A 16,815-nucleotide genomic window follows, 5' to 3' on the forward strand; every position below is an offset into this window, starting at 1 on the left:
TATGGAGTATTTAAGTTCACTTTAGACAAAAATCTGTCATCAAAATTAATACTTTGGGGACAGCTTTATGAACAAACTAATCTCTAGAGTTCTGTTTGCCAGACACTGTTTCTAAAACTCTAAGTCTTTTCCTGAATGTTATTTTGTCTGATCCATAAGAGAAAAAGTGCTTTTTTTCTGAAGAAGCATTGTGCCTGCCGGAGTAGCACAGGTGGGGACATGTATGTATCACCATTTGTCTCAAAAATACAACTAATTTATGCATTACATCTTTTTATAGCTAGCTTATAGTCAATTCCTACCTCTACTACTTGCTAACATAGGCAAACATTACCATAATTTAAAAATAAGGACCATCCCTTAACAACAATTATTCATAAAATGACTGTATTTTTCTGGAATATAATATGGGCTTTCTGTATATTCTAATTCAAACCACAGTGCCATTTCATATTTTATGGTCATACTCCATCAGCACAGTCTACTATTTCAGTAGGGAATCAAGGTGGTTGAAAGTTCTTTTCTCACTATTTTGTGATTTTTCTTGTCTAAAACAGCAGGACATCTTGGCCCTTAAGATGGAGTCTAGTTTGACTTTTTTAATTTCACAAAATCTGTCTGCAAACTTCACTTGCAACTGAGACAGTACCTTCAGCCTTCCCCTGCAGCACTAGACTGCAGCTATTTTCATAACCACTGTCCTCTCTGACATCTAGGTTGCAGGCAGACACTTGTCCCTAGGCTGGAACATGCTACCATTTTCAAAGTGTGTGAATTCTCAAAAGGGTAATTTTAAATGCTGTAGCAAGGGACATTCCTACTTATTCACATGGAAAATTTAAAGGCATGTATAGAAGCAGAGCTAAAGCTGAATTATCTGCTGCATGCTTGCAAGTCTCCTAGAAACTAGGATAGACAAAATATCTTAACAGTTCATTATTGCACTGTGCAAAGCAGCTGAAATGCCTCCTTTGCGCAGTGATTGAACTGGGAAAAGAGAAAGGAATTATCAGTGCAGTAGCCTCTTTTGCCCATGTAGCTATGGGGACTACTGCCTTTCTGAGCTGAGTCATTCATTATACAGCATGAGTTAATCTCAGTAGGGTCCACTGTTTGCAAACTGCTTCAGAAAAACTCAGATACATGTTAATGAAAGTGGCATAAAAAGATAAGTAGATTTGGCTGCTGAACATCTTTGCAATTTGTGAAAAGTAATGATGTTCTGAAGGTCTCTCAGTTAAGGAAAATAAAGAGTGTGTGCTTAACATAACATTAAATGATAGTTCATATTAGTATTAACATTGATTTTAAAAACATATTTGTTTAGGAAAAATAAGAAAGATATACCAAAGGAACTTTTTCTGAAATCAGTGGGGAAATACTTTCATAGGGTTTAACTGCCTTATCTTGACACATTGATGCAAAGGTAACTTGAGATTTCTGGTACTGCCTCAATCAAACTGATGTGAAATAGGAATATGTTCAGAAAAATAATACTGTAAACCATCAGCAGTTTGCTTTCCTCTTAATTCAAGAAGGTGGTTGTTTGTTTGTTTGTTTATTTTGTTTAGTAGCATAATAATATAGTACCTGTTATTCTGACTTAACTGGTCTGAGCAACAGAGTGTAGTAGTTGAATTTATTTTCCTTCCCAAGGCCTCTGATGTGATCTGGAATAGAGGGGAGAGTGACATTTGCCTCTGCACACCCGATTCCCCTCAGTTTGGATATTTCATACAGAATCATAAAGAGGATAGTTTCCCGCTGATTTATGCAGTCTAAATTGACTCTTTTAAAGAGTTTAATAATACTAATTCTCCTCTGTGCTAATTCTCCCCCTCAGTAAGAAAAATCAGTATGACTAACATTGTATAAAACACGAGACAGAAACAGTGAGATGGTAACTCATGCAGAGGCATCAGAACAAATCAATTTGATTTACCAATTTAGACCTCAGTAGTTCACAGCCCCACTGGTTGTTAGCCAGCTATTACAAATACTCAGCAAAAAGCAGGCTTTTTGCTGCAGAAAGGCCCATGGCAGTCTATGTCACTTCAATACTTTATTCTATCAGAGGCCAGAAATTTTTTCATTATTTTTAACATGAAACTTCTCCTCTGCAAGTTAAGCTTGTTACTTTTTAACCTATTCATTAGGTTCTGTTCCAGTTCAGCATCATAGCTAGCTAGAAAATTTCCATTAAAACCCAATTTTGCCCACAAGATGAGGGAATTGATCATCAACATTTTTCAAATAAATTTTAGCTATCAGTTTGCTCTGAGACCATTTTCCAAAGCCTGAGAAAATGTTTAATAAGTAACTGACATTAAACAATATGCAAAAATATCTTAATAATCTAGCATTGCATTTAATTGAAGATTTTAATAAAAACTTAATTAAGGTTCTCACATTTGTACTTGGGGGCTATCCTGAATTCAATACCATTCAAATCCCATTAGTGCTAATGGTCTAACGCCAAATGTGGAGAATATAAAACACATAAAATTTACTTTTAATAACTCATTCATCCTATATTAAATATAAAACTATTATTAAAAACACATTCAAGAAGATTAACCACTATTATACAAATAATGTTTTTAATAATCAGTTGATATTTATTTAGTTTATAATACAGTCTAATTATTACACAATTATGGTTTTATAATGTACCCTGTAAATCTTCAGCAAATGAAATGTCTATCTGGAAACATTAATTTAAAAACTTTCCAAAATATATATATTTTAATGTCACTGGCTCCATTTCTTTCTTGGGAAAAAAAAAAAAAAAGAGAGAGAAAAGAGAAAGAGGAAAAGTTTTGTTGAAAGAACATTTAAGCAAGAGGTTTTTAATTTAGAGAAGAATGACATACAGTACACACCAAATGTCCACAATAAGACTGCAACTCAAAACAAGACCAATATTTTAATGCAAAAAAGTACTTAAATGAAAAGAGTCAGTCTTCTTCACATGAGATTTTAACAAAGAAAAGATAATCAACAATTAGCTAGCAGACCAGTGGGAAACTGGTCTGTAATACATGTATAGTAATACAAATGTATGGTAATTTGGGCAGAATGCAGGCAGGAAACATGTTAGGCAGATGAATTTTGAATAAGGCAAACTTTTCAAGTCCTCAAAAATAAATGGCGCCACTTCAGCTTTTGATAGCAAGGTGTTTTAAATGACAGGAAAAAAATGTTACGTGAGCTAATACTCTTAGGGAACCTGTAGCAGATATGGACCCAAACTAAATAAAGAATGCTACACTGATCCATGTGATATGCAAGTACACTGAGGACTAGCCAGAGGTAATGGGAATGCCTATATATTACCCTATAATTATCCTCATAAATCCACACCCACCAAGTGACAGAAAATCTCTGAGAATAAGCTTGGTGTATACAATGAAATATGTCTTCAGACAGTTTATATGGTATACACACTCTGACCCTAAATTTACTGAAGCCAATGCACATCTTTCTATTGACATGAGAAGACTATGAGTCACAATTTATGCCATATGCCTGGTTTGTATTAATCACTTTAATGAGCTAAGGTTATATTTAAAAGAAGAAAGGAAAAAAAAAATAAAAAAATTAAAGAAAGGGTTTGCTTTGACTTTGAAATCCTTTGATTTCACTGGTTTCTGTCCTAACATTAAAGTTATTTAAACATGTTTTAATTGCTTACTTTACAAACATATAAGACTTTGAAATAGAGAATGTTAATGAGAGTTTTTACTATCCAGCCACAGCATCTTATGTTATATACGTGATTTAGCTTTACTTGGTAAAAAATAATCTCCAAAGCTTTAAAATAATTGAAAATCTTTGTACTTGTTTTATTTATGTGAAATTCTAGGCAGCTTCCTCAAGTTAAAAAGACTCATTTACAATCCTAGAATTATACTTGAATCTCAAATCATTGAAAGAGATCTTAATTTCACTTTTAAATGGGGATGTTATTTCATCTTTATACTATTCTTTTATATAATAAATTATCTGAGATTGTTCTGTTTTCTTAGGGAATCCTTATCATTCATTGCACTAACGTTGCTCCTTGCTTTCATGGTACCATCCTTCTCTTTGTGGTGGTTAGAGCTTTATGGAGCTCTTCATATAATTAATCATAAAAAAGTAATTTTGCATCAAACTTTAACTTGATTTTAGATTGTTGTTCTGTCGAAGTATTCAACATAGCTGAATGCTAAACTGGTTTGTAAAGGGCTTTATGTATATTATGGGTTGCTAGTGATTTTCCGTGTGAATCAGAAGATAGCGAACAAAAGGAAAACAGCACTGGTATCCATCATTTTCAAGAGGTGGTTACGGAAAAGAGAAGACAAAGTACCAATAGCAGAGAAGACATTGAAAGTAAGTAATAGCATATATCCTTTTATTAAACAGCAATTCACATGCAACCCCTTGGTCTATAATGCCTGGTCGTGAGATCCTGCATTTGTTTTTAGGAGACTTTTCTCCTTTTCTTTCTGAGTGGTGATGATCTACTCTGACTCAGAAAAGGTAGAAAACCTTTGACAGATGACACAAAGATCAAAAATGATCACAGAGATCAAATGCTTTATGCTTTTTAGTAACGGTCTTCATTTAAAATCATTTGAATATAATTAACAGCAAAATATATATATATAAAATACAGTAAAAGAAAAAGAAAGAAAAATTAGGAAATACAAAGTTAAATGTTTTCTAGCCAACTATGTCCAACAAAATTCACTCCTAGATACTTAAAAAAATAGACAGCTTGTCTATTATCTAAGATAGTGTCAAAAGTCTTTGTAAAATCAGGGTAAACAACATCAGTGATCTCCCCTTATCTATCAACCTAGTCTCCTCACTGTAGAAGGCTATCAGGTTGGTTAAGCAAGATTTCCCCTTTGTAAGTCCATTCTGACTACCACCAATCACCTTCTCCCTGTGAAGTGTTCGTAAATGGTTTATAGGAGGATCTCCACTACTTTTCAAATATGGATGTGAGGCTGACTGGCCTGTCTTTCCCCCACATCCTTCCTCTTGCCCTTCTTGAAGATAGAAGAGACATTTACTCACTTCCATTCTTCAGAAATCTTTCCCAATTACCATTACCTTTCAAAAATAATCAGGAATGGCCCATCATCAGCCAGCTCTCTCAGCATTTCTGTGTGCCACCATGGATTTATATATGTCCAATTGAAATGCTCCCTAGACTGCTCTGCCTCCACTGAGGGTGTCTTCCTTACTCCAGATTATCCTTCTGGTTTCAGGGGCCTGGAATTTGATAAGAAAACACAGTTTTTTTACCCCAGCCAACAATTCTGCAATCTGATCATTTTCCTGCCTCTACAGATTCACAGGTACCCCTGGCAGGCATAAATTTTGAAGGAGTATTTGAGCAACTCTTGGATGAATTTCTGGAAATGTGTTATTAATGCCAGCCATGGAGGGGAAGACGTGGAGGGTTTGGGGGTTGGATTAAGGACTTGTAAATAAAGTGTATGTCACTCCAATATAACATAAAACCACTACATTATCAGAAAATAAAATAAAATAAAATAAAATAAAATAAAATACTAAAATAAACCACTTTTCTTCATGGGTAAAAACACACATTCTCAGTCTCCCAAAACTGATGGTCTGACATTCCAGTCATAAAATCTTATGCACAAATATGCAATCTGGTACATGAAGAATTGGACTGAACATGTTCTGTTGTAATTCTAGTGGTGATAGGTGATACATTAATGTAAGGAAAGAGGAAGAATATGATAAAAAAATAAAATTATGAGCATTCTTTTTGTATACATCACATTATTTTATCATTTTATTTTGTATTCTTTCCTGTAAGAGACAATACGCTCCTTCTGATTAGGGAGCTTTATTCTTCCATGGACATTGTTGGATTTTTATGGGAGAAAGGGTGAGATAAAAATAATGAAAATTGGAAATATAAAATATAGTAAATGTGTTTTGTTTTGTTTTGTTTTGTTTGCTTGTGGTAGACATATAAAGGATCTTTAAAAATGGTAGCTTGTGAACACAAGTATTTTATTGGGTTTTGGAACAAATATTTTGACTGCTGACTGTTGGAAGATCATGCTTTACTGTCACTCATATGGATTTGCCAATAGTAGCAGTGAGCTGGAACAATACTATAGCGGTTTGTTTGCAACCTGCTGGCTTCTCATCTTCATGATTTTTTCTTATTTGCTCTTATATTTGGCCCTAAGTTTATACATAAGTCTAAGGAACTTCCATCCAGACCCCTACAAAATGTGAGCAGGTCCAAAATCTTTACACTGCCTGTGTGAATAAAAAAGAAGTAAACATAAAGACAAATTGAAATATTATGATCATAAACACAGATTTTGCCAGCTACTGACTAGAAGAACAAGCCATGGTTGAGCATTAGAATTTAAAACTAGGCACAGGAAATAAAGACTTTTGGAGAAAAGTGTGAAGAAAAATCCTGCATAAAATTAAGGAAGTTTTACCTTCATACATGCCAAGAAACTAATTAAAACAGAAATTGCAGGCCAACAGTGGAATCACTATGAAGAAAAAAATTAATATGGGAAAATAAGATTACTGTTGAATATTCTATATCGAAGGCCAAGAACTAGGTTGAATATTGGTTCTAATAACAGAGGGATCGATTTTCCACTTTGTAACTGTTACTAGTGTTTAATAAAACTCCTATATAGAATGCAATTAAGTGAAACCAGTTGGGTTTTATAGAAATTATATGAGATTTTATACTTTTTTTTAATTGATAAGAGAATATGAATTACCATCTTTAGGCAGATAAAAAGATTTAATCATTTAGAATGTCTTTATAATTTTTAGAATACTCCATGTGCTTGTAGGAAATGGCAGAATTCTTCTGAGCTCCCCCTTGCCCCCCCCCCCACCCCCCGAATAAATAAATAAATAAATAAATAAATAAATAATAATAATATATAGTTGTACAGATAAGTATTTTCTGTGCAAAGTTAACTTATTTCAGCTTTATAGAAATAACAATGTTAGGGGCTCTGAGATACAGATTTCGAACACAATATCATCCATTACTCATGCACTTTGAAGTTTGTATTCTGGTCATATTCACCTCACTAGGAGACCTATTTTTCAGGTATGAAATTTCAGGCTTTTTACTGAGCACTGAGAATAATTCCTGGCTGGAACACTATGGGAATGTTGGCCTGCAATGTCTGAGTCTTTGGGTAGGTGCACCAACAATGATGAAGCAGATTTGAGAAGTTTCTCTTGAATCAAAGATCTTTTAAAGTTCTTTTGTTTTCTTAATATCTGCATTTATCTACACCCCCCCAATAGAAGAAATAAGAAAAAGTTACAACAAAGGCTGTGCTTAAAAGTTTTCCATTTCCAGCCCCAAAAGCTGAGTGAGTAACAACTAACCTTTTCTCCTATCTGGATTTAATGAAACTTCCATATCTTGGAATACCAAAACTTCTTGCTGCATAAAACCCACACTTGCTTTTAATAACTTCAGCACCTCACACTAAATCTCCCACATGAATTATTTTGGTTGTCCAATGGGGATACATTCCAGAACAGGAGGAGAAAATATAAAGCAGATAAAATTTGGGAAATACGTTTCATACTACAGCAGTGTTTGGAGAGGCTGACTCTCAAGCCCTGGGGAAAGCTGAGAAAGAGCACACAGCTCTGCCTGCTTCCAGAGAGGAGCTACAGCCTGTGTTTCCTACATACCTTATAAATACCTCTCTTTAAAGGGACAAAATCCCTAAACATGAAAACTGTGAGAAATCCATATATTTGTTCTCCATTTACCTCCGTACCACAGCCTGGCTCCCCTTCTTACTGAGCACCTGGCAATCCCAATTTCCACTGAAGAAGTGTTGAGACCCAGCAGTAGTCTCTATGCAGCCTTTCAAAGTGCTGTGCAGAGACAAATGGCTGTCAGCATCACTGTCCACTTGTTGTTTCTAAATGCATGCTGCCAAAGAGTTTAAAAAGTGAGCTACCTTCCCTGCCATCTGATGCCATGGTAACCACTCCTCTGCTTTTTACCACTAAGCATTTGTTAGTGCTTTCATTGTAAACCCAGGTTTTTGAGAGTTTAAGGCTTGGCATAAATCATTGTTTCTACTTTAATTTCTTGCACTGGATTGTATTAGTTAGGAAGAAAAAAAAAAAAAAAAAAAAAAAAAAAAACACTTTATCTTCTGTGCTTAAAAAACTAGCACAGGCTTCCAACATCCACTGCAAAACAAAGTAAAAGCAATTAAAGTTATTAAAGGTGGCCATGGAAGTCTGGGCAGCACTTCATCTCCAGTTCATACCTTCCTGAGATCTCAAGAAAGGAAAACAAAGTACATGGGTGATTTAGTGAAGGTATACAACAGCTCAGCTGCTTACCTCATTCCTGCTTTTATCCAGTGTTGCAGCATCAGATAGGAAGTGCACTTCTAAGATATAGAAAGCAGAGTAAGAGAGGTAATCAAGTTAATACTAAGTGAAAAGTGAGAGTGGAATGAAGGAGAAGATATCACATGTTGAGTACAAAGATAGCAAGGCAAGGAGCTGAAGCAAGATGGTTACCAGAAACTAGGAAGGAAGGATATTTTCAGGTGTGACAGATAAGGAGAGCTTTAAAGAGAATCATAGAATATGCTACCAGGATTCATTTTGACTGTGATAGTCTGAAGTTTTCTGTAGATCATGCAGAAGATAAGCTAGAGGCAAGGAATGATTTACTGGATTAAATGATTAAATGAAGGGAAGTCAGGATTAGTGAAGTAGTTTTGCTGTCACTAAAGAGGAAAAAAAAAAAAAAAAAAAAAAAGTTTTTTCCTATTATTTTCTTCACATTCCAATTTCTAGAAAGGTGAGCTTGAGAATTTTAGAAAGGATACAGTGAAGACTGGACTGTCTCCCCAGGTAAATCAGAGAGATTTCCACAGTTGGCTTGAACAGAGTAAGAAGGAGTAGGAAAAAGATATGTACCTCTGAAAATTATATTGGTCTAGTGAGCTGAAGGATTTGATGGCCAAGATTGTGTGAAATGGTTTCTCTAGTAGCTTCTAGGCCTCAATATCTTTCCTCATATCCATGATATCGAACAAATTGATTCCAAGATTATTTCTTCACCTCTGTATAGCTCCTTGGTTCAGAAAAAGCAGCATGTCAAACCAAATTGAGGTACACTGTCTCTCACTCTATCCTGCTTTGGATTTTGGGAACTTCAAAATACCTTTACAGAGCTCCACTAATTCAAGATTGATGATGATAAGTCAAGAGATTCCAGGGATCTCTGCCCTCTTTAATCACATATTCATCTCAGTTCCAGCACTGTCACTCAGGTGTCTTCAATTGCAGGACAGCAAATAGTAAAAGAGAACGGTCTGTACTCATGCTAAAACAACTTTGTGGTAAAAACAGCAAGGCTGTCATCATGTCCCAAGGGTACTCCAAGACCAGAACAGCAGAGAGAGTCACAGGGTTCAGCTTGACTGTGACACCAAAGATGGTGTCGCAAGACAAATACCCAGGAAGATGGTTTAATACAATAAATGCAAATAAATAAATACATGAAGGGGTTATGCAAAGAGGATACAGCCAGGCTTTTTTCAGTGGTGCTCAGTGACAAGACAAGAACCAATGGACACAAACTGAAATACAGGAGGTTACCTCTGAACATCACAAAATATTTTGTTCCTGTGAGGGTGATGGAGCACTGGAACAGGTTGCCCAGTGAGGCTGTCGAATCTCCCTCTTTGGAGATATTCAAAAACCATCTTGACATGGTTCTGGGCAAGTGGCTCTGGGTGGCCTGGTTTGAGCAGAGGGTCTGGACCAGACAACTGCCTGAGGTCCCTTCCAACATCAGCCACTCAGTGATTCTGTGGCAAAATAAAAAGTTACTTTGGGTTAGCTTTCAAGCATAGCCTAAGTTCTTATGACAAGATGTTCAGTGGTGCTAAACAGAGAGCAATTGACAAAATCCCTAAACACTATTTACTTTCACAATAACTTTAAAATAGCAGAAGCCAACACAAACTGTCAATGAAGGATTCATCTCCATCTTCAGGCACTTGTTCCAGTATCTGTACCTCCCCATCCTTTGGCCACCAGAAAGCATTCATGCAGCTGCACAGTCAGGAATGGCTTGGAAATATTTTTAGAAAAACAATTTGTTTGGCGCAAGCAGCAGTTTCTAACCCAAAATACTGTTCTAAGAAAGGACAGAATTATACATAGAAAAAGGTCCTTCTACTTTCAGTGTGAAGTCATTTCTAAGTCACTCCTCAATTACCTTCAAGAGTTCAGATCAGCTTACAAATCAGTACCTGCCAGCAGCTCTCCGTTGTAGCTGTTAATTCATGCTTTCGCAGCTGTTACATTAGCATGCCAAAAGAACTTACAACCTCCTTGAAATTTCCTTCAGCATAGTTTGAGCATAATTGAATATTAAGAGATTCAAAATTTAATTTTTGTATTTTCTTAACCAAATCTATTCAAATATACCCTATGCAATAGGTCCCTTGGAGTATTAGGTGCAGAACAAGGTCAGAACTTTTACAACCAACCATTTCTGAGTGACATATAAACAAAGAAAGGTTGGAACCTTTTCTTTCTTTTAAAACATGAAAAGCCCAAAATGTTTCTAAGCAATTTAACATCCACTGGGCCATGCTGCCACCTGTCAGTCCAGTAACCCCTTCTTAGATTTATAAAGGTAGCAGAAGAATAGTTGAGTTGAAAATATCCTTCATCTAACTATTTTTCATTCTAATTGGGAGCATGTATAAATTTTGTCAAAGAGTAAAAAAGAAAGCCTAGAATAAGTGCTTGAGTAGGCAGTAAGGCTGCCTCTGCTGCCTAGGTGCACATTTATAACAGCTTTCATTATACAAGGATCAAATCCTTTCGTTAAATATTCTCATTTAAAACCAATTTGCATAAATAAGGGCCCATTTCTCAAAGAGCACGCTCATTCAAAGAAAATTAGATTTTACTTGGAAATACACACGACTCCAAAATTCTCATCATGTTCTCAGGCTGTGCAAAACATTTATTTCCAAATGTGTCCTACTGTGGTTCTCAGCCATTTTCCTCCCGGTCTCAGCAAAGCCAACAAGATTCTAGGCACTCCTCTGAGTGCCCCAGTGCCCCAGAGGTCTCTCTGAGCATCCCAGTGCATTATATATACCAGGGCAAAACCTTGGCAGACACCTGGTCCTGCCTTGCATTGGTTTCCACCAGGTCCAACAATGGAATTTTTACCTTGTGTTATTGTCAACAGAGAAAAGTGTTAAATAAATGGTTTTCAAGGCCTTATTTATCTAATTCTTGTTCCATTTAGATTTTTTTAAGTGTGTAATTTTACTAGTCTCCAGTTAGTGGGAGTCAGGCTCTATCAATGACTCATCCAAAAAAATAAAAAGTCTCTCTGAGTTTAATAATGGACATTGCAGTTCCAGTAATTCAGAAGCATTCACTAAGTATGACAAGGGATTGAAATTGTAAGTAGTTTTCTATCTGATGAAAATGTTAATGTAGTTTAAAACTCCATTAAAAAGGCATGGGATAGTCATAGATCCAACAGAAGCACAGCTGTGGCTATGTAGCTACAGCTGCTACTGTATTCAGCAAGGAGCCCCATAACCAAATCAGTTTTATAGTCGCTGTTTTGAGGACCACTTAAAGATGGAGTTGTCTGACATTTCTGAAAGGATTTAGTTGTTTTGGATGAATTTTTCAGGAGTGAATGTCAGTGTGAGACTGATTTTTGCTTCTTTTTAATTTTTGTTTTGCTTTTAAGCTGAAACAGTTTAAATAGTGCTGAGACTAATATATGAGTCCAACGTTGCATTTTGAACATTTTTTTAAAAGAACGATTGCAAACATTTATGTTGAAGAACTCCAAGACCTCCATGCTTTGATAGACTTCATGTTTGGCAAGAAATTTACCACATAAACATTCACCCAGGTTTAGACAGGTTACAAGCCTTCAGATCACTGTTTATTTACAGCACATAATAACCACATTTGGCAGCTGAATTCTCTGAAGATTTCATATGTATGGAATATTGTCTATCCTTTCATGGCTCCTTGATGCCAGCTTTACAATGACCACACCTTCTCTATGATGAATGTGTTCCTAAATGTGTATTGCTGCTATTAATGCTAAGACTTTTCCTTAAAACATTATCTAGTTTCCCAAAAATGAAGTTTTATCAAACTCTGAAATCATGAACAGAGAAACTTTTTATTGTGCTGACATAAATATTCCCTACTAGCATGTCTAGCTTTTCAAATATGTTGTAAAAGTTCAAAAAAAAAAAAAAAAAATTATCTGGGTTGGATAGCTGATTGATTAGGTAGTGGAGTTTGGTTGTTTGGAAATAAAAATACAGTGTTGCCCAGTCTTGTGAAATTGGGTGACAAAAGTTCATAGGTTCAGTCTTGTTTATCAGTGAGCATATAATTCATACTAACAGAAAAATGTGAATTCTCTACCATTTTTTGATTTTTTTTTATACTATAATTAAAATACAACAATAAGAAAACAGGAAGTAAAAACACTGGTGAAGTAAATCAGTTATGTAATCAACTACACTTAGAATCCTTCTAATTTTTTTTCCATCTTAAGACGTTTGATAATCTGATTATCCAGTTATGACATTAAAATTATTTTCACAGAATCACAGAACCACAGAATTTCTAGGTTGGAAGAGACCTCAAGATCATCAAGTCCAACCTCTGACCTAACACTAACAGTCCCCACTAAACCATATCCCTAAGCTCTACATCTAAACGTCTTTTGAAGACCTCCAGGGATGGTGACTCCACCACTTCCCTGGGCAGCCCATTCCAATGTCTAACAACCCTTTCGGTAAAGAAGTTCTTCCTAATATCCAACCTAAAACTCCCCTGGCGCAACTTAAGCCCATTCCCCCTCGTCCTGTCACCAGGCATGTGGGAGAACAGACCAACCCCCACCTCGCTACAGCCTCCCTTGAGGTACCTGTAGAGAGCAATAAGGTCACCCCTGAGCCTCCTTTTCTCCAGGCTGAACAAGCCCAGCTCCCTCAGCCGCTCCTCGTAAGACTTGTTCTCCAGACCCCTCACCAGCTTCATAGCCCTCCTCTGGACTCGCTCGAGCACCTCCATGTCCTTCTTGTAGCGAGGGGCCCAAAACTGAACACAGTACTCAAGGTGCGGCCTCACCAGAGCCGAGTACAGGGGGACGATCACCTCCCTAGCCCTGCTGGCCACCCTGTTTCTTATACAGGCCAGGATGCTGCTGGCCTTCTTGGCCACCTGAGCACACTGCTGGCTCATATTCAGCCGACTATCAACCATCACTCCCAGGTCCTTCTCTGCCTGGCAGTTCTCCAACCACTCATCTCCCAGCCTGTAGCTCTGCTTGGGGTTATTGCGCCCCAGGTGCAGGACCCGGCACTTGGCCTTCTTGAACTTCATGCAGTTGACCTCGGCCCATCGGTCCAGCCTCTCCAGATCCTCCTGCAGAGCCTTCCTACCCTCGAGCAGATCGACACACATACCTAACTTGGTGTCATCTGCAAACTTACTGAGGGTGCACTCAATGCCCTCATCCAGATCATCAATGAAGATGTTAAAGAGGACTGGCCCCAGCACCGAGCCCTGGGGGACGCCACTAGTGACCGGCCTCCAACTAGATTTGACTCCATTTACCACGACTCTTTGGGCCCGGCCATCCAGCCAGTTTCTAACCCAATGAAGCGTGCGCCAGTCCAAGCCAAGAGCAGCCAGTTTCTTGAGGAGAATGCTGTGGGAGACGGTGTCAAAAGACTTGCTGAAGTCAAGGTAGACCACATCCACAGCCTTTCCCTCATCCACCCAGCGCGTCACTTGGTCATAGAAGGAGATCAGGTTCATCAAGCAGGACCTGCCCTTCATAAACCCATGCTGACTGGGCTTGATCGCCTGCTTGCCCTGCAAGTGCTGCTTGATGACTCTCAAGATAATCTGCTCCATGAGCTTCCCTGGCACTGAGGTCAAACTGACAGGCCTGTAGTTTCCCGGGTCAGCCCTCCGGCCCTTCTTGTAGATGGGCGTCACATTTGCTAGCCGCCAGTCAGCTGGGACCTCCCCCGATAGCCAGGACTGTTGATAAATGATGGTAAGCAGCTTGGCCAGCTCCTCTGCCAGTTCTCTCAGTACCCTTGGTGGATCCCATCCGGCCCCATCGACTTGTGCACATCCAAGTGCCGTAGCAGGTCACCAACCATTTCTTCATGGATAGTGAGGGCCACATCTCTCTCCCCATCCCCTTCCACCAGTTCAGGGTACTGGGTATCCAGAGAACAACCGGTATTGCCACTAAAGACTGAGGCAAAGAAGGCATTAAGCACCTCCACCTTTTCCTCATCACTTGTAACTAAGTTTTCCCCCGCATCCAGTAAAGAATGGAGATTCTCCTTAGTCCTCCTTTTTGTGTTGATGTATTTATAAAAACATTTTTTGTTATCTTTAACAGCAGTAGCCAGATTGAGCTCCAGATGAGCTTTGGCTTTTCTAATTTTGTCCCTGCACAGCCTCGCGATATCCTTATAGTCCTCCCTAGTGGCCTGCCCACTTTTCCAAAGAGTATAAACCCTCTTTTTTCTTCTAAGCTCAAGGCACAATTCTCTGTTCAGCCAGGCTGGTCTTCTTCCCCGCCAGCTCGTCTTTGGGCACGTGGGGACAGACCGTTCCTGCGCCATTAAGATTTTCCTCTTGAAGAGCGCCCAGCCTTCCTGGACTCCTCTGCCCTTCAGAACCGCCTCCCAAGGGACTCTACCAACCAGTGTCCTCAGCAGCACAAAGTCAGCCCTCCAAAAGTCCAATACAGTGGTTTTACTGGTCCCCTTCCTGGCCTTGCCAAGAATAGAGAACTCCACCATTTCATGGTCACTCTGCCCAAGACAGCTCCCGACAATCACATCCTCCACCAGTCCTTCTCTGTTTGTGAAGAGAAGGTCTAGCGGGGCACCACCCCTGGTAGGCTCACTAACCAGCTGTGTCAGGAAGCTATCTTCCACGCTCTCCAGAGACCTCCTAGACTGCTTTCTCTGGGCTGTGTTGTGCTTCCAAGATATGTCAGAGAAGTTGAAGTCCCCCACGAGAACCAGCGCTGACGATTTCGCAACTTCTGTCAGCTGCTTGTAGAACTCCTCATCCGTCTCCTCGTCCAGGTTCGGTGGTCTGTAACAGACCCCGACCAGGACACTAGCCTTGTTGGCCCCGCCGATCCTAACCCAAAGGGACTCGATCTTGTCATGCCCAGCCTCGAGTTCTACAACATCAAAAGACTCTCTAATATAGAGAGCCACTCCACCACCCCTTCTGTGCTGCCTGTCCCTTCTGAAGAGTTTATAGCCAGTCATTGCAGCACTCCAGTCATGAGAGTGGTCCCACCACGTCTCCGTGATGGCAACCAAGTCGTAGCCTTCCTGCTGCACGATGGCTTCCAGCTTCTCCTGTTTGTTACCCATGCTGCGTGCAATGGTGTAGATGCACTTCAGCTGGGCCATTGCCTTATCCCCCGGCCTTGCTATTGTTCCCCCTGGCACAGCTCCAACAATCCTTGCCTCAGCCCCATCCCCCTTCTTACCTAGTTTAAAGCCCTCTCAATGAGCCCTGCCAGCTCCTGGCCCAGGATCCGTTTTTCCCTAAAAGATAGGGACCCGTCTGCGGTCATCAGGCCAGGTGTCAAGTAAAGTGCCCCATGGTCAAAAAACCCAAGATTTCTGTCTTGGCAGCAGCCCCTGAGCCACGTGTTTAACAGGTGGGCTTTCTGTGTCCTCTCTGTACCCCTCCCTGCCACCATAGGGATGGACGTAAACACCACCTGCACTCCCGCTCTATCCACTAACCGTCCCAGTCCCCTAAAGTCTTGTTTAATAGCCCTCAGGCTTCTCTCTTCAATGTCATCACTACCTGCCTGGACTATCAAAAGAGGATGATAGTCAGAGGGGCGAACCAGGTTGGGAAGCTTCCTGGCAACGTCCCTGACCCTGGCCCCAGGGAGGCAGCAGACTTCCCTACGGGTAGGGTCAGGCCGACAAATAGGGCCCTCTGTTCCCCTGAGGAGAGAGTCTCCCACAACCATCACCCTTCTGTCTTTCTTGGTGGAGGCAGTCCTGAGGTGTGGAGTCGACCTCCTCGCCCTAGGCATCCTCCTGGGTACACTTGCTACCTCTTCCTCACCCACCGGTCTCTCAATCTCCAGGGCCTCAAACCTGTTGCGTAAGGGCACCTGGGAAGGTGGGGCCAGAAGGGGAGGGCATCGCCTGCAATGTCGAGCAGGGACCTTTTTCCATTCCTCCTCAACTCCCAGATCCCCTCCCTCTGCCTGATGACGACAGGGCAGGGGGTCCACCCCCATCTGGGGTGTCTCACCCCGGTACCTCTCCTTGAGGCCTTGCAGGGAGTTGCTCCACCAGTCGATCTCCCGCTCACACTCCCTGATATCCCTCAACCTCTCCACCTCCTCCTTGAGCTCCACCACCATGCGGACCAGGTCATCCACCTGCTCACACCTCACACACACAGTTTCTCTGCCTCCCGCCGATGGCAGCAATAGGTTCAGACACTCCCTGCATCCGGTGGCCTGAACCGCTGCACTTTTTAACGGGCAGTCGGTCTGGGTGCGTACCGACTTCCTGGAGAGCCCACCGTGCCTGGTGGAGACCATTATCGCCTCGCTAACGGCTGTCGTTGAGGAGGTGTTACGTACGGGCGGGGGAGAGCGCTCCGCCCTGCCTGCTCGCCCTGCCTGCTCGCCCTGCCTGCTCGCCCTGC

The sequence above is a fragment of the Oxyura jamaicensis genome, chromosome 2 (assembly GCF_011077185.1).
Source record: "Oxyura jamaicensis isolate SHBP4307 breed ruddy duck chromosome 2, BPBGC_Ojam_1.0, whole genome shotgun sequence".
NCBI classification, from domain to species: Eukaryota; Metazoa; Chordata; class Aves; order Anseriformes; family Anatidae; genus Oxyura; species Oxyura jamaicensis.